Source organism: Macaca nemestrina, chromosome 16 (assembly GCF_043159975.1).
Source record: "Macaca nemestrina isolate mMacNem1 chromosome 16, mMacNem.hap1, whole genome shotgun sequence".
Lineage (NCBI taxonomy): Eukaryota > Metazoa > Chordata > Mammalia > Primates > Cercopithecidae > Macaca > Macaca nemestrina.
In genome coordinates, this window is record NC_092140.1 from 21552025 (window position 1) to 21578240 (window position 26216).

The following is a 26216-nucleotide window of genomic DNA, read 5'->3' on the forward strand; positions in this document are numbered from 1 at the left end:
AACGCTTTGATACTGTTGGTGGTAATGTAAATTAGTTCAACCATTGTGGAAGACAGTGTGGCAATTCCTAAAAGACTTAGAACCAGAAATGCCATTTGACCCAGCAATCTCATTACTGGGTATATACCCAAAGGAATAGAAATCATTCTATTATAATGAAACATAATGTAAAAATGCCTCAAGAGTCTATTTGTATTTTGGTAATATCTGAATAAAACACAAAATATAATGCACACATTTTTATATCCTTTTATCCATACCTCTCTTTCTTTAAATCCTTCTGGTTAAAATTTGTAATCACCTCCTGACTCTCTCTCTATATATATTTTCTTTTCTGGAAGAAAGGTCACCTAGACTTTACTCAAATGCATCTTCTCAATCTTTACCTACCACCCCTCCTGCCTTTTTGGTTCCAGTTTCCTTTCATCATTGTACTGATGTGGAGATATGAAAGAGAGTATCACTGCTGGATACCAGCAGTGCCTTTTCAGAGAAGAGCAATGGGGAAGAAATTGAGCAGACAAAGCCAGAATCCCCATTAGCAAACAGAAAGAGGGAGCTCAGGATAACCACATGCATTAATAATTCTTGTCCCCCAAGGAGAATCTCTGTAAAATAAGTTGTATTACATCTGTATATAGCGGTACTTTAAATATAACTCTAGCTTAAGTATTTTAAGCATTTCCATGATATGAACCTAAGGGAATAAACTCAATAAATCAATATTTATAAGCTCTGTTCATTTATTTCCTGTGGTTTCAGGCACTGATTTCAGAATATTTCTTCTGAATATTTGATTTCATGATCCCAGGTAGACACACCTCTGTATTGGGCTTCAACAAGTCTACAAAAGTTAAATATCTACTTTTAGCCAGCTTTGATTTTCACAAGTTTAATTCTGACATTTAATGATATAAAATATGTAAAATAACCTGGCAGTATATCTGACATATCATAAGTATTTGGCAGATATTTCACTTTCCTCTTTCTCATAACTGAATAATGGCTCAATAATAAAACTCCATAGAGAAAAATATAAACTCTTATTTATCAATTACAAATAGTTTAGGACAGATAATACCCCTTTTCTTTTTAGCTTTAATGCTGAGGCATTAAAATTGTGAGCAATATATTTATTTTGAGAGAACTATTTTTTACTAAGGAATTTTCTTTGTAGAATTTTATGAGTCTTCAGAGTAACTAGAAAATCTTAAAGTGTCACCAAACAGAAGTGGACATTTAATAAACACCTCAACTTTAATACTTACAGAAAATCATTTGAAGGCTGTCACTCCTCCGGGTATTATAAATTTTAGCCTTGGTCAAATGAAATCATGAGGAGGCTACAAACTTGAACTATATTGCCTTAGTCTCCAACAGAATTTCTTTCCCTGTATTAAGTTTTGGGGTCATGCCCTACTTCTTTTAATAAAAAAAAATACAACAAATAGTCATATGAAATCCACTTTGTTCCCTAATACAAAAATATTGTTGAAGAGTATCATAATTCAATGGCCCATATATATAAAATGTCTCAGCAAAGGCATTTATATCATAATTCAGTACTAGGAAATGATTTCCTTCACAGACAAACTCCCCTTTAATTAAGGTGAGAAATGCTTAAATTATGTTGTCTTCATTTTAACATAGCTACTAGGAAACTCAACTTAACACTATAATTACTACCAAGGTTCTTTTGCACTGATCACTCACATTTCTCCTTATCTGGGCCTTGATTTTCTATCTATTTATAACTTTCTTGGATTGATGTTTATATGTCTACTTTCATATATTTTCTGTTTTACACTATTATGTTCATGTCACAGTCTAAATTATTTTGTGACACAATATACACATTATATAATTCATGAGACATTTAATCTTTTGCTATGCACAAAAACCATTTTTGTTAAAATGGGTTAATTTCATCAGCAAATGTGGATGAGGGAATTTGGCTCTTACATGCTTTCCTATATATGTCACACTGAATTATTCTTTGTGCTTTGGTATTTGGAACAAAGAGAATCACAAATAAAATATCAGTATTCTGTGTAGGGATATAAGGAAATATTTTATTTTTAATCTTCTTTCCTCTACCTGAGAGTATGGAAGTATAGGAAGAAATTATTTGAACAGACCATCCTCATCTGGCACTAGTAAAGGGTCCTTACAGTACAATCAAATTCACATATATTTGTAGAAATAAAAAAAAAATCTCATATTCCTAATTGCCTCTTTAAAATCCATTTATTCATCATTATTCAACAGTTATTATGTCTTAGCCTTTGCTATGTTCTGTGAACAAGATGAAAGACACACGCCTGGTGAGGTGGCTCAAATCTGTAATCCCAGCACTTTGGGAGGCCGAGGCAGGCGGATCACTTGAGGTCAGGAGTTAGAGACCAGCCTGGCCAACATGATGAAGTCCCATTTTTATTGAAAATAGAAAATTTAGCCGGGTATGGTGGTGCATGCCTGTAATCCCAGCTACTCATAAGGCTGAGATGGGAGAATAGCTCAAACTCGGGAGGTGGACACTGCAGTGAGCTGAGATTGTGCCACTCCTTGGAGACAAGAGCGAAACTCCATCTCAATAAATAAATAAATAAATAAATAAATAAATAAATAAATAAAACAAAACAAGATGAAAGACACAGACCAGTGGGTGAGATAGACAAAATAAAATAGAGAGGCATCCAGAGGGTTCTATGTAAAGAAATAACAGAGCAATTCAAAAGTATGTTAAAATGAGTGCTCATCCCACCACTGCACAGTCAAGGGCAGAGATGAAATTTTCCTGCAAAGATAAGTTGTGTTCAAGCGCTGTGATTTAAGTGAAGGGAGCAGGAGCATGGGCCATGGGGCACAGCAGGAAGATAGATGTGATTAGAAGAATGTGTGTAGGATGGATACCCGTGGGTGGATGAGCCAGGAGAAGTGGTTAGAAACTTCTTTGTATTTTATACTACAAAGATCACAGGCCATATTAAAAACAGAAAGTAACAACAATTTTTAGCAAGGGAGCATCCATGAGAATTGTATTTTAAGAACATTATTCTATGAGACGAAAGAGATAGAACTTGCATAAGTATAGTAGCAAGAAGATTGATGATGAAGATAAAGTCCAGATCACAGCTGTGGTGATGAGCATGAAAATCTGAGATGACAATGGGTGACAGAAGAAAAAGAATTGTTCAAATATAAGTGACATGATGGATGTAGAAAATAATAATATGGTTGGATTGTGGAGTGATTCCTTGAGAAAATAAATTCAAAAAGGGAGAAGATTTGGAAAAGTAAGCGATTTTGTTTTGTGGTAGTTTGAGTGTGATAATTAAGTAGTATATCCAAGTCAAGGTTTTGGCAAACAATTCTATACACACATCTGGAACTGAGAAAAGGGTGGGAGCACCTGCTTGGAAGTCATCAGCACTCAAATGGGAGTTGTTGCTATGGATGTGAATGGGATCATCCAAGAAGAGGGTGTAGTTGGAGAGAAAGTAGAATGAGAGCAGACCTATGGAGAACGATGGTGTGGGGAGAAAGAAAAAAATAAAAGAGCCTGATAATTATCTGTCTGAGAAGCAGGAAGAAAGATAGGGGAGAGTTGTATCATAGACACCAAGTTAGAAAGGGCTTTAAAAAGAGGTTTAGTTAATAACGTCCAATTCTGCAAGCAAATCAGGTAGCACACGTGGAAAATACCCATGAATTAAATAACCTAGTGGTCACTGGTGGTAGTAAACACAATTATAGAGGAATTGTAAAACGAAAGGATTGCAGTAGGTGAATATAATACAAAGACTTGGATACAATAAATACAAACAACCTCTTCAAGAGCATCTTCTGTAAAGAAGTTAGAGGTGGCACACTGACTGGGAGATGCAGCATTGAAGGAAAGGCAGGCAAGAAGTAGATGAGGAAGGTTGGAATGTCTTGTGTTTGGGGCTTGTTCATGGGAATGTAAGATCAATTGCTACTGCAAAGAGACGAATGGCAAGAACTGACTAGTTAAATGTTATACATTGTGGTCTAAGCTGGAAAAGGACTGAGGAATATAACAGCAAGGGATGATTACCTGGGAGAATTTATATGAGCCAGAACACCACAGGTGCAGATATCCTTAAGATTTAGAAGCAGATGTTGTTGAAATAAGGAAGGAAGGAGCCTGGCATGATAGAGGCTGAGTGAATCCATTCTGTGAGCATTTAAATCACATGACGATAGCAGATGTATGTATTATGACAAATACTGTGAGCCACATGCCAAGATACTCAATTAATGTAAAGAAATGCCAGCAATTTGTAATTTAAGTGACATGATTAAAGATTTTAGAAGGGAGAGCACTAGGTGATGAGTGAATGTGGGATCTGACTCAAGAAGTAAGATCCTGGCCGGGTGTGGTGGCTCACACCTGTAATCACAGGACATTGGGAGGCTGAGGTAGGCAGATCACGAGGTCAGGAGTTCGAGACCAGCCTGGCCAACATGGTGAAACCTCATCTCTACTAAAAATGCAAAAATTAGCTGGGCATGCTGGCAGGTGCCTGTAATTCCAGCTACTAAGGAGGCTGAGGCAGGAGAATTGCTTGAAACCAGAAGGCGGAAGTTGCAGTGAGCCAAGATCGTGCCACTGCACTCCAGTCTGGGCAACAAGAGTGAAACTCCATCTCGGGGAAAAAAAAAAAAAAGTAACATCCTGAAAAAGAAGTGGTAGTCATTGACTCACAGCAATTAGGGAAGAGTGAGGCCAGGGAACTGGATGACGCCACACAGGGCTCTGAAGTCTCAAGTAAAATGACAGGCATTTGAGTATTGACAAAAAAGTGGGCACGATGGCATGAGGCCCAGGGAAGAAGGGGTAAATTTTGAATGGTGTTATCCTGAACATAAGGGGACTGAGACAGTGTACTTTTAAAAATGGCAGCATGAAAAAAGGTGAATGCTTACCCCTCCCCACCTATGGTAAGTGTCTGAATAATAATCTTTCTAGGGACTACTAGTGGGTATTCTTAAAGGACAGAGGCAGCTTTCTGTTTGGGTAGGAAGGTATTGGAAGCAGTATATGAAGGAATAAAAATATGAAAGAGAAATATCGGAGCAAGAGTGACAAGTATGATTAAAGAGTGACAAGTATGATTAAAGATAAAGAAATGGCAGAGCACTTAAAGAAAAAAGAGTGTGAGACAGAAAAGAGGCATTTTTGAGTGATGAAAATACTAATCATGGCTAACACTTACATAGCATTTATTGTATATCAAGCATTGTTCTAGGTACTTTACATGTATTAACAGCTGTGATTCTTACATTAACCCCAGAAGGTCAGGCCTATCACTTCACAGGAAGTTTAAGCAACTTCTGAAATATTAGCAAGTCTTCTGAATTGCTTCTTTGGTGACCGGAATAAGAGTTGCAGTAGCATCAACTTGCTTAAAAGTTTAAAAATGGCACTCAGAATAAAGGTATTTTACTGCTTTTTGAGACTCACTGTAAAATGACTTGAAATGTCTTTGTCCTGAATCTTTGCCGGGGGAAATTGGATGAGTTGCTAAAGAATATGGAATTAATTATCTAAAAACACTTTAGATATTTCTCTTTGTATAGGGTATTGTAAATGGTCTTTAGCTACTTATAATTTAATATCTCACTTGTCTCTCTCATACATAGGTATATATGTATACACATGTGTATGTGTACAATTCATCTATGTATCTATGTAGCTATATATCTATGTATTCTTGTATGTATGTATGTATCTGCCTATCTATTATCTATCTGAACCTATGTATCTACCTACCTATCTATATCCATGTATATCAAGTTCAGCAATGCTTGGCATTCTTCTAACATCTGTGGGGTATTCAGGGATTAGCCTATGATGTTAGATTTCCAGCTTGATTTCTTTTTAAAATCTTCTATTCTTCTTGCTCATTTTCCTTTTCCTGTCCCTAAAGGACAGTTTCTCCTCAATTTAGGACTTCTTCCTTTGCTCTCTTATCCACACATTTGCAGACTTTCTGTACTCAGCCAGAACTTCCCTTCTGTGCACTGTACAACCTGTTGACTCTGCCACAGTTGCCACTTGATCATTGCAGATAAAGGAGGAAGCAGCAATTCTGGAATGGATGGCTTATCTCTTGGCTTTATGATTGGATACCTTCATCTTCCATTCAGAAACTCTTTTTATTATGGAGACATGTATTCTGGGAACATGCTACCATGAAGCAGGATCAATCTCCCGTTCAAGGAACCTCTTGATTTATTCATTCCAAAGCAACCCCTGTTAGGAATTAGGGCTCAGATCAGAGAGGCATCTACTCTGTAAGTACAAGGCTGACAAAAAGTCTGTTACCTCACTGCTCTTTACATTACGGTAATGTTAACAGTGGAAATCCAGTTCATTCAATAAAACAGGCGTCGACGAAGAGTTAGACTCAGGAAAATTTGTGTTTTTTTTTCGAGACAGAGTCTGGCTCTGTTGCCCAGGCTGGAGTGCAGTGGCGCAATCTCGGCTCACTGCAAGCTCCGCCTCCCGGGTTCCCGCCATTCTCCTGCCTCAGCCTCCTGAGTAGCTGGGACTACAGGCGCCCGCCACCACGCCCGGCTAATTTTTTGTATTTTTAGTAGAGACGGGGTTTCACCATGTTAGCCAGGATGGTCTTGATCTCCTGACCTCATGATCCGCCCGCCTCAGGGGAAAATATTTTAAGAGATTTATTCTGAGCCATATGTGGGTGACCATGGCATATGACAGCCCTTAGGAGGTCCTGAGAACATGTGCCCAAGGTGGTCGGGGTACAGCTTGGTTTTATACATTTTAGGGAGGCATGAGATACCAATCAAATACATTTAAGAAATACATTGCTTTGTATCAGAAAGGCGGGACAATTCAAGGCGGGGGGCGGGGCTTTCAGGCTATAGGTAAATTTAAACATTTTCCAATTGACAATTGGTTGAGTTTGTCTGAAGACCTGGGATCAAAGGAAAGGAAATGCTCAGGTTAAGCTAAAAGATTGTGGATACTAACATTCTTCTGAAGTCTTATAGTGGCTGCCCTTAGACATAATAGATGACAAACATTTCCTATTCAGATCTTTAAAAGGGCTAGACTTTTACTTAATTTCTTCAGGATTGGGAGGGCTGGAAGAAAAAGATCTAGCTATGTTAATAGAGATTCTTTACAGATGCATATGTCTCCCGACAAAGGACAGCTTTGCAGGACCATTTCAAAGAAACATGCTTTTGGGGTAAAACTTTTTTACTTTCTTCTTTGCCACGTAATGTTATGTCAGAGTCAGATTGCAAAGTAAGTCATGATATATAGGGTTAAAAAAATCCATCTGATGAGAATTTATGGTCTGTAGGGGATGACTCCCCAGACCCGTTAGGTAGGAATTTGGGCAAGATTAAAAAAAAAAAAAATCAGAGCTTAGTCCTCACAAGTTATTGCAAAACAAAGAGCTACAAATTTTATTTATTTATATTCTTTCAGTGGTCTTCAACATGTGGCTCATGAATTCACATATTTGGCAATTTTAATGTAAAATAAATTTAAAATAATTCAACAAAAGTCACATAGGAAAATATAGATAAATAACAAACTAAGAAAATTATACTTTCAAACCTTTCCCTCTCTAAGACACATGGTTTATCTGATCTCACACAGGTATTGAACATACAATTTAATTTTTTAATTAATTTTTCTCACTTTAGAAAATCGACAACTTGATACAAAAGTGTCTGCTTTCCCCTGCAAGAATAATAAAGAAATATAATAATCAATTATCTTCAGATAGCCTAGAATTTAAAGCTTAATTAATTTTTTGATTGGCTTCAAGAATTTTATTGAAATGTCATATATTTATAAATTAAGACTAAGATGATACATATATTATCTACTGATTTTAAAATGCAACAAATCACTTAGCTAAATAAAATTAAAGATCTCAATCTTTTAAACTCACCAACCAGAAATAATAATAAGCCAGTGAAATAAAAGATGTTCCAACAGAGAAATCTTTTGTCATGATATGACATACGTTTTAATATGTTACACAGATAATCTCTTATGTATTTAACATTTAATGATAAAAATATTTGCAATACTTAACTGAAAATGTTTATTCAGAATTCATCTTGAGACTTGACATGTATTAATATAATTAATGTGCCTTATAGGTAAATACTGATTATATAACATTTTTAGAATTGGGTCAAATATGTATCTCATCTCCTCTGATAATTTAGTACAGTCTATGTAATGGTGCTAGAGACTAAGAAATACAGAGGTTCCGTTATCAAGTGTCATGAACTTCAAATGCCTTTTTGTTGCTAATGTTAGAGTACCTCTCTAATTATCCTCTTTAGTAAACTGTGAGCTGAAAATAGTGAAGTCTTTTATATTGCAGACAGTGTCTCCAGTACAAATTTTGCTTGAGATGAGAATCTTTTCTAAGAACATTTTTTTTCGTCACATAAAGTATGTCACATGGTGGAATATTCCCACTTAAAGTTAACATGTACTAATATAAAGGCCTCAGCAGAATGTGTTAAGTGGATTTTTTTTTGGCATTGGGTAAAGGACTCTTTCAAGGATTCTGTGGATATACAAATAAGAAAAAAATTTCAAAAGAGGCATATGCACAAAATTTTTATAACCTATTAGAATCATGTTCTGGACTAAATGCAAATAAGTGAACCAAAGTACAATACAATACAAGGAAAAAAATAATAAACAGTAAATTTAATTCTATATGATGCAGAAACTATGTGGCAATACTCAGTGTGAACATACACTATTAGGAGGAAGTTGCTGCTGCACAAGCAGACGGCAGAGTTTAAGTAAAGCTGAAGTTATACAGTGGCATGCATAGAAATCACTTTGATTTTTGACTTAGTTCCTACCCTCCTACTATTCTGGTTACCATACATTAGTGAGGTGTCTCCAGCGGGTTTCTAGGTTTACAAATACCTTCCTGCATATTAGCCTACCTTCCTTCTTAAGATGGGCCATTGTCTCATGATACTCAATAATTCAGGAAAATCAAGAATTGAGATTAAAATAAACCAATGAATCACATACTTCTTTATCACAGTGTTACACAAACATACATTTTTAGACAAGTTTTCATTGCTGGCCAACTATGATATCTACTCAATGTTGTGGCCAAAGTTGGAATATTCATAGTTCCCCCACACTTATGCCCTCTGTGTTTTGTTTTTCTAGATACATGTTGTTGCTTGTACTTCAAATACACTTTCCCTGTATCCCTGTCAATTCACGCCTTTCTCAAAAAGAGCAGAGAAGTCAAATGCCTCCTGTACTAAATCTCTAAACATATATATTATTTATCCTGCCTTGACATTTTTACCAATTCCTATTCTCATTATAAGCTGTGGTATCCAACTTTCACTTCTCTTCCTCTAACACCCCTGACTTTTCTTACCCCATTGTCTACATAGCTCAACTTGGTGCAGGTTGTTCACTCTTGCTCTCTCCTCTATCTACAGTGATTTGGCTTCCGCTTCCACTGTTCACAGAACTTGTGTTCTCAATGTATTCACTCACGATGTTTTAGCCTTGGGCTGACCACACACTGGCTGTTCACAAAATTTATGTTGAACTGAATGACACTCAAATCGATAAATAAAGGAAAAAAACGGGAACAGAAGGGGAAGCAAATGCATCTTTCTTCATATGATGGCAGGAAGGAGAAATGCTGAGCAAAGAGGGGAAAAGACCCATATAAAACCATCAGATCTTATGAGAACTATCACGGGAGCAGCAGCTTGGGGGTAAGAGCCCCCATGATTCAGTTACCTCCCCCTGGGTCCCTCCCACGACACATGGGGATTATGGTAACCACAATTCAAGATGCGATTTGGGTGGGGACACAGTCAAACCATATAGTGCTACAACTGACTTCATTGTAAATGAGTTTACAATGGGTAACTCCATATTATCTGAACCAAACAGTATAGAGAGACCTCAAGAAGAGTAAAGAAATCTTTGTCTCATGTACATGGTATACCATCAATAATGAAACTCAGGAAGATTCACGGAGGAAAGTCATCACCCTGCAGCAGGCAATTACATCTAAACCAGTGAGATATGAACAGTGCGAAGAAGAATTAGACCAAAGATACTGACTGTATGGCATAAAAAGTCCAATATTAAAGACACGGAAGGCCCTACATTTGTCCAGTAAAGCCATGCTTGATTAGTGCTTTGGAAACCCTGGAGACTGGATCAGAAATCTGTATATAAAATGGTTCTTCCTGGATAAAGTTGAGAGAAAAAGAAAGCTTATCGGGTTCAAGTAGAAACTGGGACAAGCTATGGCCATCTGGCTTTTCTGTTGCAAAAGCAGGGCTTAAATCTACATCTTTCTATAGTTATGAATGAACAAACTGATTTTGAAACAATCATCTAACTTAACAAAATATTCAGGATTCAAAAATAATGTACTTATGAAAAGAATTTAACACAAGAAATATGAAAATTAGGAAATTTCCCCTTTTCCACACTAAAAAAGACAGAAGAGCCATGACTTTTAAAAAAACTAGAGCAGTAAGCTTTCAGAGGGAAAAATGACGGTGTGAAATGCAGGCATGAAAAGGAGGCAGGTTTAAGTAAGATGAGAAAACACAGGGAAATCCAAAATCCCAAATAAAATAATTTTGCCTTAAATTTTATTAGGTTTAATAGTAGATTAAAACTCTCCCCATTGTTATTAATCTGCCTGAAAATTTATCTTCATCCTCAAGTGTCTACTCAGGAGACTGAGGCTGGAGAATCACTTGAGCATGGGAGGTGGGGCTTGCAGTGAGCCAAGATCATGCTACTGCACTCCAGCCTGGGAAACAGGGCGAGACTCTGTATCAAAAAAAAAAAAAAAACAAAAACAAAACAAAACAACAACAAAAAAAGAAGTTAGTGGCCGGGCACAGTGGCTCACGACTGTAATCCCAGTACTTTGGGAGGCTGAGATGGGTGGATCACAAGGTCAGGAGTTTGAGACCAGCCTGGCCAATATGATGAAACCACATCTCCACTGAAAATACAAAAATTAGCTGGGCATGGTGGTGCACGCCTGTAGTCCCAGCTACTTGGGAAGCTGAGGCAGGAGAATCCCTTGAACCCAGGAGGTGGAGGTTGCAGTGAGCCGAGATCATACCACTGCATTCTAGCCTGGGCAACAGAGGGAGATTCTGTCTAAAAAAAAAAAAAAAAAAAAAAATTGAAAACAAATAAAATTAGCAAAAATTTAGCCAAAAATTCTCTAAAAATAAATATATGTATATGGATACATTTTATTTGTTCATTTTATATATATACATTTTATTCATTCATTGATAAAATGATCATTTTATTAATCATTTATACAATAAAATGAATTCATTTTTTATATATATGAATAAAATGTATTTTTCCATTAGGGATTTAAAAGGCGCATTGGATAAATAAAAAAAATTGTGTCTTTTCTCTTGAAAAAAACATATAAATTTAATGATGTATTTTTGGCCTTTGATTAAAAATAATTAAATTTTATCTGGAAGGATAAATATCAGAAATACTTAAGGAAATTTAGCAGAAGGATAAGCATCATTTTGGAATGACAATAAAGTAGGGCTGCACAAGTGGAAGAATTGACATAAATGACAGATTTTGGTATTTCAAGTTAGAGGGATAAGAAAAGTTTACTCAGCAGATAATGCAGGAACCAGGGTAACTGGTCAACTATTTAGAACAAAACAAAGTTAGATTCCCATTTTATATATACCTTAAAATAATTGCTTATAGAACAAGAGATTTTTTGCTTTTAAAACATTTTGGAAGAAAATATAGATGAATCGTTTATCTGAACTTGAGTTGAATGTATTCGAAAACTAAAATTCAAGAAGAATCTATATGATTGTCCAGGTAACTTCTGAATTGTACTTTTTAATAAATATTTGTAACAAAAAAATTAAAAGGAGAATCTACAGAAACAAATAATTGATGATTTATTTTATTTTATTTTTTTTAGACAGAGTCTTGCTCTGTTGCCCAGGTTGGAGTGTAGTGGCACGATCTTGGCTCACGGCAGCCTCTGCCTCCCAGGTTCAAGCAATTCTCCTGCCTCAGCCTCCTGAGTAGCCGGGACTACAGGTGTGCGCCACCATGCCTGGCTAATTTTTATATTTTTAGTAGAGACAGGGTTTCACCATGTTGGGCCAGGATGGTCTTGATCTCCCGACCTCATGATCCACCTGCCTCAGCCTTCCAAAGTGCTGGGATTACAGGCATGAGCCACCACTCCTGGCCAACAGGTTTTATATCATCTGTAAAGTTCTATAATGTGTTTCACAATAAAATAAAAAGATATTATGCAAAGCAGACAAAATTTTGCAAGATATGTGATAAACTAAACAATACATAGAAAGTTATTGCACCTCAGTAAGAAAATAACTATAAACAGAAGGATAAAATCAATGAATATTAACAAAAGTATAGGATATCAGAGAAAAAGTATTTGACAGAATGAAAGAAAAATATGGATGTTTTAGGATAAGTGGTCTGAGATGCATTCATGTTTTACTTCATTAGCTTGTATATATTTAATATATTCTATATGTGTTCAACAACTGATGCAGATTTAAAAACAAGAAAAGTGTTAGTTTATTAAGTAGGTATACAACAACAAAAATTTGCTATAAAAGGGGATTACGATAATGAAAGTATCTAGAAATCTAATTTTAAAAAGTGGTGCTAGTTATCTGGGATCATCTGGGAAGACCTCATTTAATAGACCATTTGAGTAGACACTTGAGGATGAAGATAAATTTTCGGGCAGATTAATAACAATGGGGAGAGTTTTCAGGGCAGAGGAGATGACTTTTATTAAAAGAGAAAAGCATGAAGTTTATGTAGCTTGAAAAGTGTGTTGTATTCAGGTAGTAATGTAACGACTCCATCACTCTTGCATTTTTTTATTGGAGGCTCTGAGGAAAGGTCTGCTTCCAAGTTTGTTAAGGTTGTTAGCCACACTTAGTTCCTTGTGCGATAGTATTGCAGTCCCCATTTCCTTGCTGGCTGTCAGCTGGGGCCAGCCTTTGCTCCTAGAGACTGTCTCTGTTCCTTCTTATGCTTTATTCATGGCCCTCTCCAGCAGCGCTAACATTTCAAATATCTCTGCCTTCCCTCCTGCCCCATCTCTCAGAAATCAACTGGAGCTTGGCCTCAACTTTTAAGGGCTCATAGTGATTAGGTTGGGCTCTTATATAGTCCTCATTTTAATATTATTCATAATTCTAACTGCAGAGTCTCTCTTGTCAGGTAATACAGCATATTCAGGTCTCAAGGATTAAAGTGTGAACATCTTTGGGGGCTTTTATTCTGCTTGCAACATTTACCTAGAGTATAAATTCAAGACATAAGGCAGAATCTCATGGGCAAAAGAAAGTACTATTTTGAACATACCTGTGGGAATCCCAAATGGGAATTATATCCAGATTTGGCAGTTCTGGATAAAAGTCAAGGCTGAAGAAATAATTTGATGATAGTCATTATCTTATACATTTTGTAAATGAAGCCATTATTATATATGAGAGGGTTAGCATTCACCCAGGGAGACTTCAAGTCAGTTTACAAAGTTAATATTCTATGGCACGTTCAATAGTAGTACCACCTTTTATTCAATTGGATATTAGCCTGGGGTCAAGATTAAAAAGAAAGAAATATAACTATCTCTATACGGAGATGCCATGAGGCATAAAGAATTTGTATATAGATGTATATGGAGAAATATTTATGCATATAGAAAATCCCAAGGAACACACACATACACACACACACACACACACATTAAGATAATAAAGCTGTGATATTTTCAGGCATAACTTTGTAGTAAGATGTTACATCAGCAATAGGAAACTAATATAGCAAAGCGCCCAAAACAGTCTAAATAATCTTGAAACAAAATTTTCTACCAAACTATATTGATTCAATGTTGTTCTAGCATATAGACATATAAATTTAAGGAAATAATATTGAGCATCAATAAATAAACCTCACATTTATGAGCAATTTATTTTTGAAAGGATGCCAAGAAAATTCAATGGGGAAATAGTATTCTCGTCAAAAATAGTGCTGGGACGACTGTACATATGCATGCAAACAAAAGAAGTTGGATTCTGACCTTTCGTTACACACAAAGTTGATCAAAACCTAAATGTAAGACCTAGAAGTAAAAAACTCATAGAAGAAAACATAAGCAAAATCTTCATGACCTTAGGTTAAACGATGGTTTCTTAGATATGACACCAAATTACAAGCAACAAAAGAAATATTATATTATGCTTATAATATTATATTATATTGTGTACTTAGTTGCATCCTTTTTAAAGGCAAATATTATGTTGTATGAATTATACCTTAATTTTAAAAAGTACAAAAAATTAAAAATAAATTAAGTATTTTCAATAATGAAATATTGTTTTAATATCACAAAATCAATTATTGTAATTCACTATATTAACAATATGAAAGAAAATCTTATCTCGATACAGAAAATATTTTTAATATGCAAACTAGGAATAAAATGGAATTTATTTAATCTGATGAAAGATAATCATAAAATCTTACAAAAATATTATAATTAATAAGGAAATACAGAAAGCTTTCCTTATGGGATCAGATAAAAGATTCTCTAGTCAGTTCAATAAGAAAAAAAGTAAGAATTAGCAGTAAAGAAATACACTGGTCATTATTTGCTAATGACATTACTGTATATGTAGAAAATCTAAACTAAAATATTAGAACTAATAACTAAAGATAGCTATCGGGATCACTGGTTACAATATGAGCACATAAAAGTCTATTTTATTTCCTTACACGACCAATAACCAATTATAAAATAAAATTTTATAAATATATCATTTAGAATAAAGATTTTGTTTATTTCATAAAATTAACTGGAAAGTTTTTCTTTTTAAATATATTTTCAAAACTTGAACAATTCTTCAAGACAGTTAAATAGTTTTAAATATTTCTATCCTGCAACAAGGTTCAATCTGCACGTGATAATGGATATCTCTACTGATATTAGAACTATCCCATTATTGAAAACCATTTTAGATATAAACAGCAGGCACCTAAGAATGACCTAATTTCCTGTGGTGTTCCTTTCCAAAAATTTTCCCAAACAGGCAAATCTTTCTCTCTCCCTTTCCCTTTAAAAAGTGACATGGCTTATTTTTAAACTTGCAATCAAAACAGACATGTAAAAAGTAGAAAATTAAAATGACCCATCAGGCTTGTCTTAAAATTAACTACTGATAATATTTTGGCATATGTCCTTATATGTGCTTTTATACTGTGTGTTTATACATGTGGTTATGAATGTATGTTCACAAGTGAGGGTGTATATACACATACACACATACATGTTTGAGATAGAGACATAGGCAGAGACAGAAAGGCAGATTATTGCCTTTATAATATACATGTTATTTTAAAATTGCTTTCATTTCTGAATTTAGACAGTGTATACAACTTGATAAATACAGTAATTAGAAATCCAAGAGTTATTTGCATACTCACACATCTCTAAAATATCTTCCTATGTAAAGATAAACATTAACCACAATTACCTACATGTGTTGCGTGGAATTTTTTCTTCCAGCTGTCATGTTAAAGCGATGATTGGCACCTGTTTGCATACTATTTGGGAATTTAATATTTGGTTGAAATTCTCTGATCCTAAAACACACAGCTTGGAAATACACATTTTGTTTGCATACACATGGGATGTTGCACGCATACCAGAATTAAAGAATTACAATTAGTTGGCACCCAGCTTGCATTCTTAAGCAGTCTTTGTAAATACTATTTTTCTTATTAACGCTGCCTTCTGTTCTCATTAGGTTTCAACAGAGTACTCTAAGTAATTTAAAACATATTTTTCCTTCATTTAAATGGGCAATTTCCCTCTCAACAAATGCCTGGACCTTATCATAAGGTGTGGAAATGGAGCAAATAGTCCCAAGTATTTTAACCAGCTATATAAACTTTTGCAATGTTTTTATAGAATGTTTAAAACAACAAGAAAGACTTTGTTCTCATGATTTTCACCAACAGTGGTTACAGTTTTCTTCTTTACTATGTTTGAATGGCACATTTCACTTCATATATCCTTTACTTGCGGCTAGAGCCTTAATATTGCTAGGGGAAGAAGCTTACGTAGCTCAGTGTTTGTAAATGTCAGCTAGCCAAAAGATATTTGGAAGCCTATAAATGTTCACCTTTCTAACATTTGCTTAAAGCTATCTGGAATTAATGTTCTCCTCTTTCCTCTCCTCTCTCTTCAAGAAAAAAAAAAATCTGTGTACAGAAGTTGGCACAAAATATATTAAATACGGCTGGTATTCAGCCCTCTTGCATTCAAACAAGAATTACACATGTATGTAAAACAGAAGAAACTATCTTGATAGTATTCTGTACCCTTACTGTCAAATTACCCTTTGATATGCCTGCAATTTTCTCAGTAAAACACATTTTGTTTATTTTGGATTAAGAGCAAGCTCTTGCATGTCTACCAGGATTTATTTGCCTGGTAAAGAAGCACTACCCAGAAACAACGAATATAATGTGTGCTTTGCTATGGTTTTAATGTTCTCTTCAAAACTTGTGCGAAATTTATTGCCATTGGAACAGTATTAAGAGCTGGGGACTTTAAGAAGTCATGCAGGCTGTTTTGTTTGTTTGTTTTTCAGGTTTCTTTTATCAAAACCTAATTTAACAAAATCCAAGCAAATCATCCACTTCCTTTCCTAATATCCCCATTTTCACTACTCTCTCCTTCAGCCACAATGGTCCATTCCATCACCTAACATTCATTTAGTAAAGATTTACAGAATCCCTTCTCTGTATAAATCATTTTATAGGATCTGTGTAAAGATACAGTGATTAGCATATGGCAGCCCTTGTCCTTTAACATGACAAGAGCAACTTTTCCTATTTTCAAGAGCTTGAGTATTGTCACTAATCTAAAATTATCCAAGTTTACCTAACCAACATTTTTCCTTAAACTTCTGCCTCCCTTTTACAAAACTTCAAAAAAAGAATTCCCAATTTAATCATGCTGTTAAAACAGATTTTCTCATCATCCCCTAGTTACATAAAGTGCAATCTCCTTAGCTCATATTTAAAATAATATCTTTTCAACCCTTGAATATTGTTACCATTATCTCAAATGATCATATAGCTACTGTCTTTCAGGCTACTCACAATATAATAAGTTGAATATGCAAAACACCATGAAACTTAAATAAAAAGTAACTAACCTACCCTAGTACCCTCAAAAATCAATTAATAAAATTTGTAATTTCAACAAATATTTTTAAATATTTACATATCAGAAACAAAACTGGCTAACTGGGAACACAAAATAGATAAAGGATTAGGTAAATTAACCCTACATGCAATTTTGAAAATGTAAATTTAATTTTTACTTAATAAATGATTTTTCAAAATGCAACTTATTAATAAAGGACATTGTCAGAAATTTTGAGTCTTTTAGGAGTCAAAACATCTGTTCGATCTAAAACTAGGAGACACAGAATGATAAGAACATATGAAGTTTTAGCTAAATAGCCATGAATTTTAAGGTAATTCTCTATTGGTTTGGAGTACTCATTTACACACTAATATTCAGCTTTAGGAATTTAGGGACTCATTAACTTTGCTAAACATGGAATTTAGGGTTTTTAAAAAACTAATTATTTCTTTACTATTTTTATATCCAAGTATACTCTTCTCATTACTCACAAAGGACAAATCTTCACCAAGTCCCAACCCCTGCAGTCAGGGAAGTAATTTCATTCAAGCATCCCTTGAAAGCAATTATTTATGCTCTCCGCAGAAATTGGGGTAAATTTGTTGTGGTTCCATTTATTTTCTGGAGATTGGAGATTACATGTAAAATAATTTGAATGCTTGATAGATAGACTCATAACTATTTGGTTAACACATTTTTAAAAAGTAGAGCAAAAGTGAATGATCCCAACCATATATCAGAGAGAGTTTGATCCAATTTAACTGACCTTCCAGGTGCTCTCGAACTGCTATTTTGATATTTAAGAACACTGATCTGAGAGCTTCTTTCTGCATTATCAAAATTTTCAGAACCAAAATTATTATTAACAAAATTGGTTTTATTGAGAATTATGTTGATTGTTGTATTCATATGAATTACTTTAATTGTTGTTTTCATGCTCTCTGATCATTTAAATCCGTGGTAAACACTTAGGTATTTGAAGAAACACTCCTCTAGGTATCTTCTCTACCTGATATGTTCTATCTTGGAGTAATAAGCATCATTTATTTTGTCATAATGATTGCAACTCAGTTGCCTCTGAGTTTTGAAAATCTCTAAGCTTCTCCTGTTTCAAGTTTCTTTATAACAGTGCTTGTCAACCTTGGTTGCACTGTCCAAATGTCCAGCCTGGACCCCAGATCAATTATATCAGAACTCTAGGGGTGGGACCCAGATATAGGTAATTTTTAAAACTCTCAGGTGGTTTATATGCACTTATGTTTGAAAAACACTATTTAGAGTGAGAAATAATCTCAGGCTATAATTTTTCCTATTAATAGCCTAACGTATTACAAGTGGCAAAATGGCATCAGTGAACATTTTGGCTATAAATAGAGCTACCTGTTTTATTCTAGCACTGCTGAGATAGTTTTGTGAAACTTTTGTGTCTATGGCCCTATACTTAGAAATTTGAGACATTAAATGGTGATAAAAATTTCTTAGCTATATTTATTCCAAAGTTGGAGCATGCTTCTTCTGATTTAAAAATGGCAGCTCTTTCTCTCTCTCAGCCAAATTTGTTCATTTAATTATGTACCTAAAACAATTACAATTTGAACAAAAGTGTCACTCTTAAATAAAGAAAACGTTAATAACTTTCAGATAAAAAGTTATAAATGCCATTTATTTCAAGCAATTTATTAGTACACGGAGTTCCTAAGGGCATCATTTCTCATTAATAATGCCTTTATATGAACTCTTAAGTATTAAACTTTTGATGCTAACATTTATGGTATCCAAAACTCCTTCATGTCATATCATTAGGCATTTTAGCTTACTAGTCAGGAAAAGTCCTTTTTATGGCTCATTATAGCTCAAAAGAGAACCATCTGATTTTGATCTCTCCTTCAAATTTCAGCTTTAAGTTCTTATTTATTTATTTATCTTAAATTTGCTGCAGAGTTAATTTTCAAAACTCTCCCTTGGTTTATTTTTTTTTTCAGCAATTTCTTTCTTGGGCCCAAAGCATGGTAGGAGTAAATAATACATACTTCCTTCATTAATAAAGAGCAAATAATTTTTCAGAAGGTTTCACTCTCATTTTTATCCTTACCATAACATACTCAGTAGGCCCAGAGTGATTTTGATTTGGATAATCAGTTTGTCATTTTCCTTAGTGGGACCTATTATACTCTGAGGTTTCAAAAAATCCTTCACCATGACATTTTAAGTTAGTAAGAGATAAAATTAAGAGAATATGATTGATTATTAATCATGATGTAAACTCAACTGGTCTTGGAAATGCAGTGAATCTCATGACTATCTGATTTATGGGACTTGGTTTCATGACATTCACCCATAAACTTCACCTGAAATTTTATTTCAGGCAAGCTGTTGGTGCCAGGTTGCTAGGATCTGAATAACAATGTAAATTTGGTGTATTCTGTTTAAGTCAGTGTTACTTTCCATTTGGTAAGGAGGAGCAGGACAAGAATATTATCTTCTGCAAAGAGTCTTTCTTGATTTGCTTCTGAAAGTAGAATTGACCACTCTCTTACTATCTCTCCTTCATGTGCAGATTTATATATTAAAGAGCCCTTATGGAAAGTCATTTTTCTTGTCTTCCTCCTCAAACTTCAGTGATTCGATCTGACTCATAACTGTATCTCCAGCAATTAGGGGCTCCCACTAGGTGCTCAATAAATGTTTGCTGAATGTTACACTGCATATAAATTGTTCTTAAACAATAAGGAATAAAAGGAAAAGTTTTTAATTCTCCTTGGAACATGAGATCAGAATTAGATCACAAACTATTATAGCATTTAAGACTTACTATGTGATTATAAAAACATTAATATGCAACTTGATAGTCCACATTATTCACCAAACCCAAAAGTTTATTTTACTATTTTACAAAATCAAATTCACCCACACATTTGCTGCCATTATGCATATTCAATTAATGTTCAGATACACATGTCAAATTCAAGGGCTATATCTTAAATACTAATAGTTTCCTTGGAATAAAATTTGAACTTTCTATAGTAGTAAACTATTTTATGAGATTAGGCAAATTTCTTGTTACAACATAAAAAATGACAACATCCATTAATAGCCAAACTTTGTGTAAAAGAAACACTCTGATTTATTTTTAGCAGTGTCTGGAAAATCTCACAAAGTTAGCTTTGAGTAACCAAATATAAACTTAGAAATAGAATAAACCAATGCAAATGGATGTAAGAATAGTATTTCTTAGCAAGCAATCTAAATAATGTATACAAAGTGTATCAATATTTCTCATAAATGAAAATCTATCCTGTGTCACCTTATCAATAGTTATATAATTGGTAGTTATTAACTAATAACAAAATGACATATGGAATGATGAGAGTCTAACTACCCCCCACTAAAAAAAAGCAGGCAAAATGAATAGTGGTTCCTTTCCTAATCATCTTAGCCTTTTCCTTTCTTTGATATAATTACTTCATCTTTTAAAAATAAGAAAACTTGGAAAGTCTGGATTTTCTTAACATGAAAACAGAAGCATCATTTAATGGATGTCATTACTTGAAAACACGTTACTTAAACAGCGTGGTAAATTATTGCCTTTCTTAGAATAGTAGGAGTGAAAAAGGTCTTATAGTCTACAGTTTTATTTTCTTAAGAAAATTTTTTTCCTTATTAAATATGCAGCATATCAACATATGGAAATAAATGGAAATGGATGAGGCCCACAGACTTCTTTGCTGGCTCATTCTTTGAGTTTTGGTAATGGATCCTAAGGGATAGCTACAGAAAAATAAAACTTCAGGGAACAAACATGTCCTTGTGGACATAGACAACGTCTTCCATTCCCCAAGACAGCATGACTGTTTTGTGCTCACAGAGTCCATTTACAGCAGAATATACTGCATGCCCATGCTTAAATTATATTTCTATTTAATATTTCTAGATAATATTTAAAGTATAATCCCTTATGGAAATTATTATTAACTTTTAAAATTTAATTTCAATAATTTTGTTCCCATAAAATAGAAACGGCATTATTTTTCCTTACTGCTTGAATTCTTCTTTCCTATCACTGAATAAGATGCCTGCCTATGTAAATACACCAAATTTCTTAGCATTTTCATGTGCTTTGCAAATAAAGCTGTCTAAAACAAATTCTCCAACTCAATTTCTGGTTTTGTTGTAAACCACATACTAGTTAATAGCATAGCACACCTGATTTGACTTGGCATTTTCAAAATTGATTTCTTGCACTCTGCAAAACCAATTAGCTCTAATCTTGCAAATGCAATAGGTTTCTCTTGCCATGATTATTATTATGCAACCTATAGATATATTATGTCATCTCTTGGTTTATATAATTGTGATTTGCCATTCATTTCCAAGAGAAAACCTATCCCTAAAGCAATAGGTTCTGCCATTTTCTATTGACGATAAAGTGATATGTATTATCTTAACAGCAAGCAGTTTACAAAGAGGGGTCTATATAAACCACCATACTCCAAATCCAGAAGTAATTCCTGGGGAGGAATTGATGTGTCTTTAATGTTTTGCAGTAAATGTCTTAGAATTTAAACACAATTAGCCTCGAGTTTGTGGTTTGCTTCTATTGCCTACGGATAGCTGCAAAGAACAGGCTAAATATGATGGATTTCCTAAAGGTTTTCAGAATATGCTGAATAATTAAGTGGGGTTGGTGACAATTTAGGCTGTATTAAGGTAATGACATCTCTTTCTGTTTTCTTTAATAATTTCTATTCTCAAATTGTAATTCCTTCTTTAAAATTGACAATAGCAATTTGACAAGCATTGTATGTAATTACAGTTCACCTTTTTATTCAATATGCAATGACTTCTGTTCATTCACAATAAAACTAAATAGATCTACTATCCTGGATAGCTATTTCATAGCCATATTAGCAAGTTATTTTTATATATGTCTTTTGTTTTCTGTGTGATATCAAATAAGAAAGAATTCTGAGAATTCTACATCTTGTGTTTCTGTTGATGAGAACGCTAAATAACTTATGCTTAAAGAGATTTTAGAAGAATACCAACATATGTTTCTCTGAGGTTCCTCTTAGATTATCAGGAGGCAAAAACGTGAAATAATGGGAAATCAAATTTTTAAAAATCCTTAATTTTTATACTGTGTATGGTTATATGAGGAAAAATAAATGAAATGATTTTAGGATTTGTTAAAATATTTTTAATTTTTATTTCAAATTTCAAATGCAGAATGAATTATATTCAATACAAAAGGCATCTACTATTACTACAATAACTACATTTTAATCAATAATTCGTGTATTTATATTTACATAAATTCCATCCATTTTCTCATTATACTACTGCAAGCTTCATTGTATAAGACTTTGATGCTTTTAAAGAGCAATAAATAACAAAAATGAAGAATACACATTAGACCTGAAAAAATCATATCAACACTCTATATCAAATGTATTTGTAATATTAATAAAATAATGAAATCCAATTTAAATATGATAAACTCCTTTTTATAAAATGAGCAACTTATGTGAACTTTAATAATATTTTTTAAAGTTTTTTTTATTTTTTTAAATAATTGCACCAAGGTAAAGCAAAGCCCTAGTTGATGCAGGCATGTTGTGTAGGCATTAGCAGTACAGCCCTCATTATGCACTCATTGGACAGTAGCGCAACCCCAAGGAAAGGATGGTTAACTTATGTGAATTTCACCTAAAAAATACTTATACCTCTATGCAAAAGTGAGTCTCCCAGCTAAGAAAACATATTTTATATTTGCTGCAGTGGTAAACAAATCACAACTAGGATGATGTTTTCTAAATATTATTTATAGTAATGAAATACAGAAACATTTTAAAAGTCAATCTTGGCTAAATAAATAAGGGTACATACTTATAAAGGAAAACTATCCTACAGTCATTATAAATGACATCATATATTGACATGGAATGATCTCAATCATATACAATTGAGTGAATTTAAAAGATTATACACAAAAGCATATCTAGTATATTCCATTTTATATAAAATAATTATAGGGTATAGGTATATATAGGAAGAGATGGCTATATGTATGTCTTCAACATAAATAGTGGTTGCCCTTGGGGAGCAAGATTGATACTGATATATATTCATTGATATTCAACAATGAATATCTATTTATTGGCCATGTGCTAACAGCACAGATGATCTTTCTGCAATGACTCTGAATCTTTTAGTTTATTTGTGCAAATTTATAAGGTGCATGAGAAAATTTGTTACTTCTATCTAATAGGTAGTTACCCTCCAGATGTGTGCCGCATTGTTGAGACTATTTGTGGTCTTCTCATCTTAGACATTTTAAGATGATATAGATATGAACATATTCTGAGCAGCTACAGCCAATTAATAAATAACCCCCCTGTGATTACTCCCTAAATCTGCACAGGAAAAAGCAGGATACAGTACAGTTCAGTAACAACCACATATCCTAATGGTCAAGTCTTCTTAGATAAAATGTACAGTTTTATGAGAAGAGAGCAAGGCAATTCAAGTTTTTTACGAGCAAAAATTAAGAGAGGTAAGAAAGAAAAACATGATACGGTGCAAAACAATTGCAAAGGCTCAGAGTCAATGGTTGTCTAATTGGGATGAAAGAAGACCTCAACATTTGCTCCAATCTTTGTGTAAGGAAATAAATCTAAAGACCCAATTCTGGCCGAGTGCGGTGGCTCACGCCAGTAATCCCAGCACTTTGGGAGGCCGAGGAGGGTGGATCACCTGAGGTCAGGAGCTCAAGACCAGCCTGGGCAACCTGGCAAAACCCCGTCTCTACTAAAAATTCAAAAATTAGCCGGGTGTGGTGGTGGGCACCTGTAATCCCAGCTACTCGGGAGGCTGAGGCAGGGAGAATTGCTTGAACCCAGGAGATGGTGGTTGCAATGAGCTAAGATTGCACCACTGCACTCCAGCCTGGGTGACAGCGCAAGACTCCATCTCAAAAAAAAATAAATAAGTAAGTAAATAAATACCGAATTCTAATGTAAACTACAGACTTTGATAACAGTGAGTCAACATAGATTTAAAATGTAAATATTGGTTAAAAAATAGTACCACTGTGGTGTGGGATGTTGATAGTGGGCAAGGTTGTGCATGTGCAGGGATGGGCTGTATGGAAACTCTCTGTATGTTCCACACAATTTTGCTCTCAAACTAAAAATGCTACTAAAATAAAGTTTATTAATTTTAAAAAATTCTGGCCATGCTCAGTGGCTTACACTTCTAATTCCACCACTACGGGAGGCCAAGGCAAGTGGATTGCTTGAGATTAGAAATTCAAGACCAGCATGGGCAACACAGTGAGACTATCTCTAAAAAATAAATAAAAATTAAAACTAAATTTAAAAAAAATCTAAAGACCCTCTGTTAATTTAGCTGTTGGAACCACAATAGTGGTTGTCTTCTAATCATCCCAGAGGACTCAACTGAAATTCAATCTTCTTCGTGTGTCTTTGGAATTCATAGTCAGATGACTGGGATGGAGTCAAGGAGATCCCATTCAATTATGTCTTCCATTTTCACCTCTCAAAAGGACCTAGGAGACTATAGGCCTCCATCCAGAACTAACCTGCTATTTCAGAGGTGTAGGAAAGGAATGAGACAGCTATACAATGCTTTTTTTTCTCTCTTTTTTTCTGTACCCCAATAAAACGGTCTACTTTAGAGGTTAGATATAAATAGTACAAAATTTGTTTTAAAAATACAAAGGTTATTATTGGGAGCTCTAAGTCTTCAACCGTATTTCATATCTTGTAAGGGTACTATTAGCCTCCAAATAAAAAATAAAATTCAAACCATTATACCATCATCCTGGATCCATGTCAAACAAACGAACTTAGAGCTTTCCACAGGCTATGATGAGATACGTGTCTAGATACAGAAATAGCCCTGTGCCATAGGGAGATGCTGTATCATATTGACATTTCAAAATAGATTAAAAAAAATTGAAATCTACTTCTGGATGCATCACGAAAAAGCAAGAGACTTGGAGCACATTACTAAATTAAATGTACTAAAGAGAGAAAGAGTATTTCCTTATCCACTGCTGAGTAACAAGTTACCCCTAAACTTAGTGATTTTAAACAACAACCATTTTAGTTTTTCTTGATTCTGCAGGAATTCAGGCAAGGCTTAGTTGGATTTGGTATTCTGGTGTGTTTTAGGCTGGGAGCTTTAAGAATTCTTTTTTTTTTTTCTCCACATTTCTTCACTTTATATGGCCTCTCTCAGTTTGGCTACCTTGAGCTTCCTCTCTTTCTGGAGATGTCAAAAGAATTGGACTTCTTACGTGGTAGATGGCCTCCATGAGGGAGAAAGAGGAAGTAACAAATCTATTGCCATCCAGACATGGAATCAATTGGCATCATTTCTATTCCACTCCATTTTAGTTGAAAAAGCCAGTCATAAACCAGTTGAGATTCCAGGGAAGGGGCAATGGACCCCACCTCTCAATGAGAGGCATGGGAAAGAACTAATGGTCAATTTTTAATCAATTACAGGAGGGAGTAAGAGGTCTTCACAGGGTGTTTGGCAAATACATCTGTTTCTATTAGGCAACTGAGGTTAATCAAACTAGAGACTGTTTTATGATATTTGAATCGATATTTTCCTCCTTATCTGGGTTGGAGAGAGGATATCAACTTGATAACAGTGTCATTATTTTAGAAAAATAATGTAGTATATTATATTGCTTTCCTTTATATCTTGACAACTATATAAACCTACAAAAATGAAACAAATAAGCAAACAAACAAACAACCTAATATGTACACACACGATTATTCCAATTTAATTAGTATGGCATTGGATCACTACCTTTTATTTCCCATTTAAAAAATATGTTAGTGTGATGTAGTTACAGAAAAA

At 34.3% G+C, this 26216-nt stretch overlaps 1 protein-coding gene and 1 non-coding gene across 2 annotated transcripts in view; both read right to left on the minus strand.

Moving 5' to 3' along the window:
- The window catches only part of LOC105477190 (glypican 5), a 1465510-nt gene that overhangs the window by 756648 nt on the left and 682646 nt on the right, over window positions 1–26216 (minus strand). The gene's annotated exons all lie outside the window — the stretch shown is intronic.
- Window positions 22880–23005, minus strand: LOC112426036 (U4atac minor spliceosomal RNA). The gene has a single exon (XR_003017288.1). It is a non-coding gene; the product is annotated as a U4atac minor spliceosomal RNA (small nuclear RNA).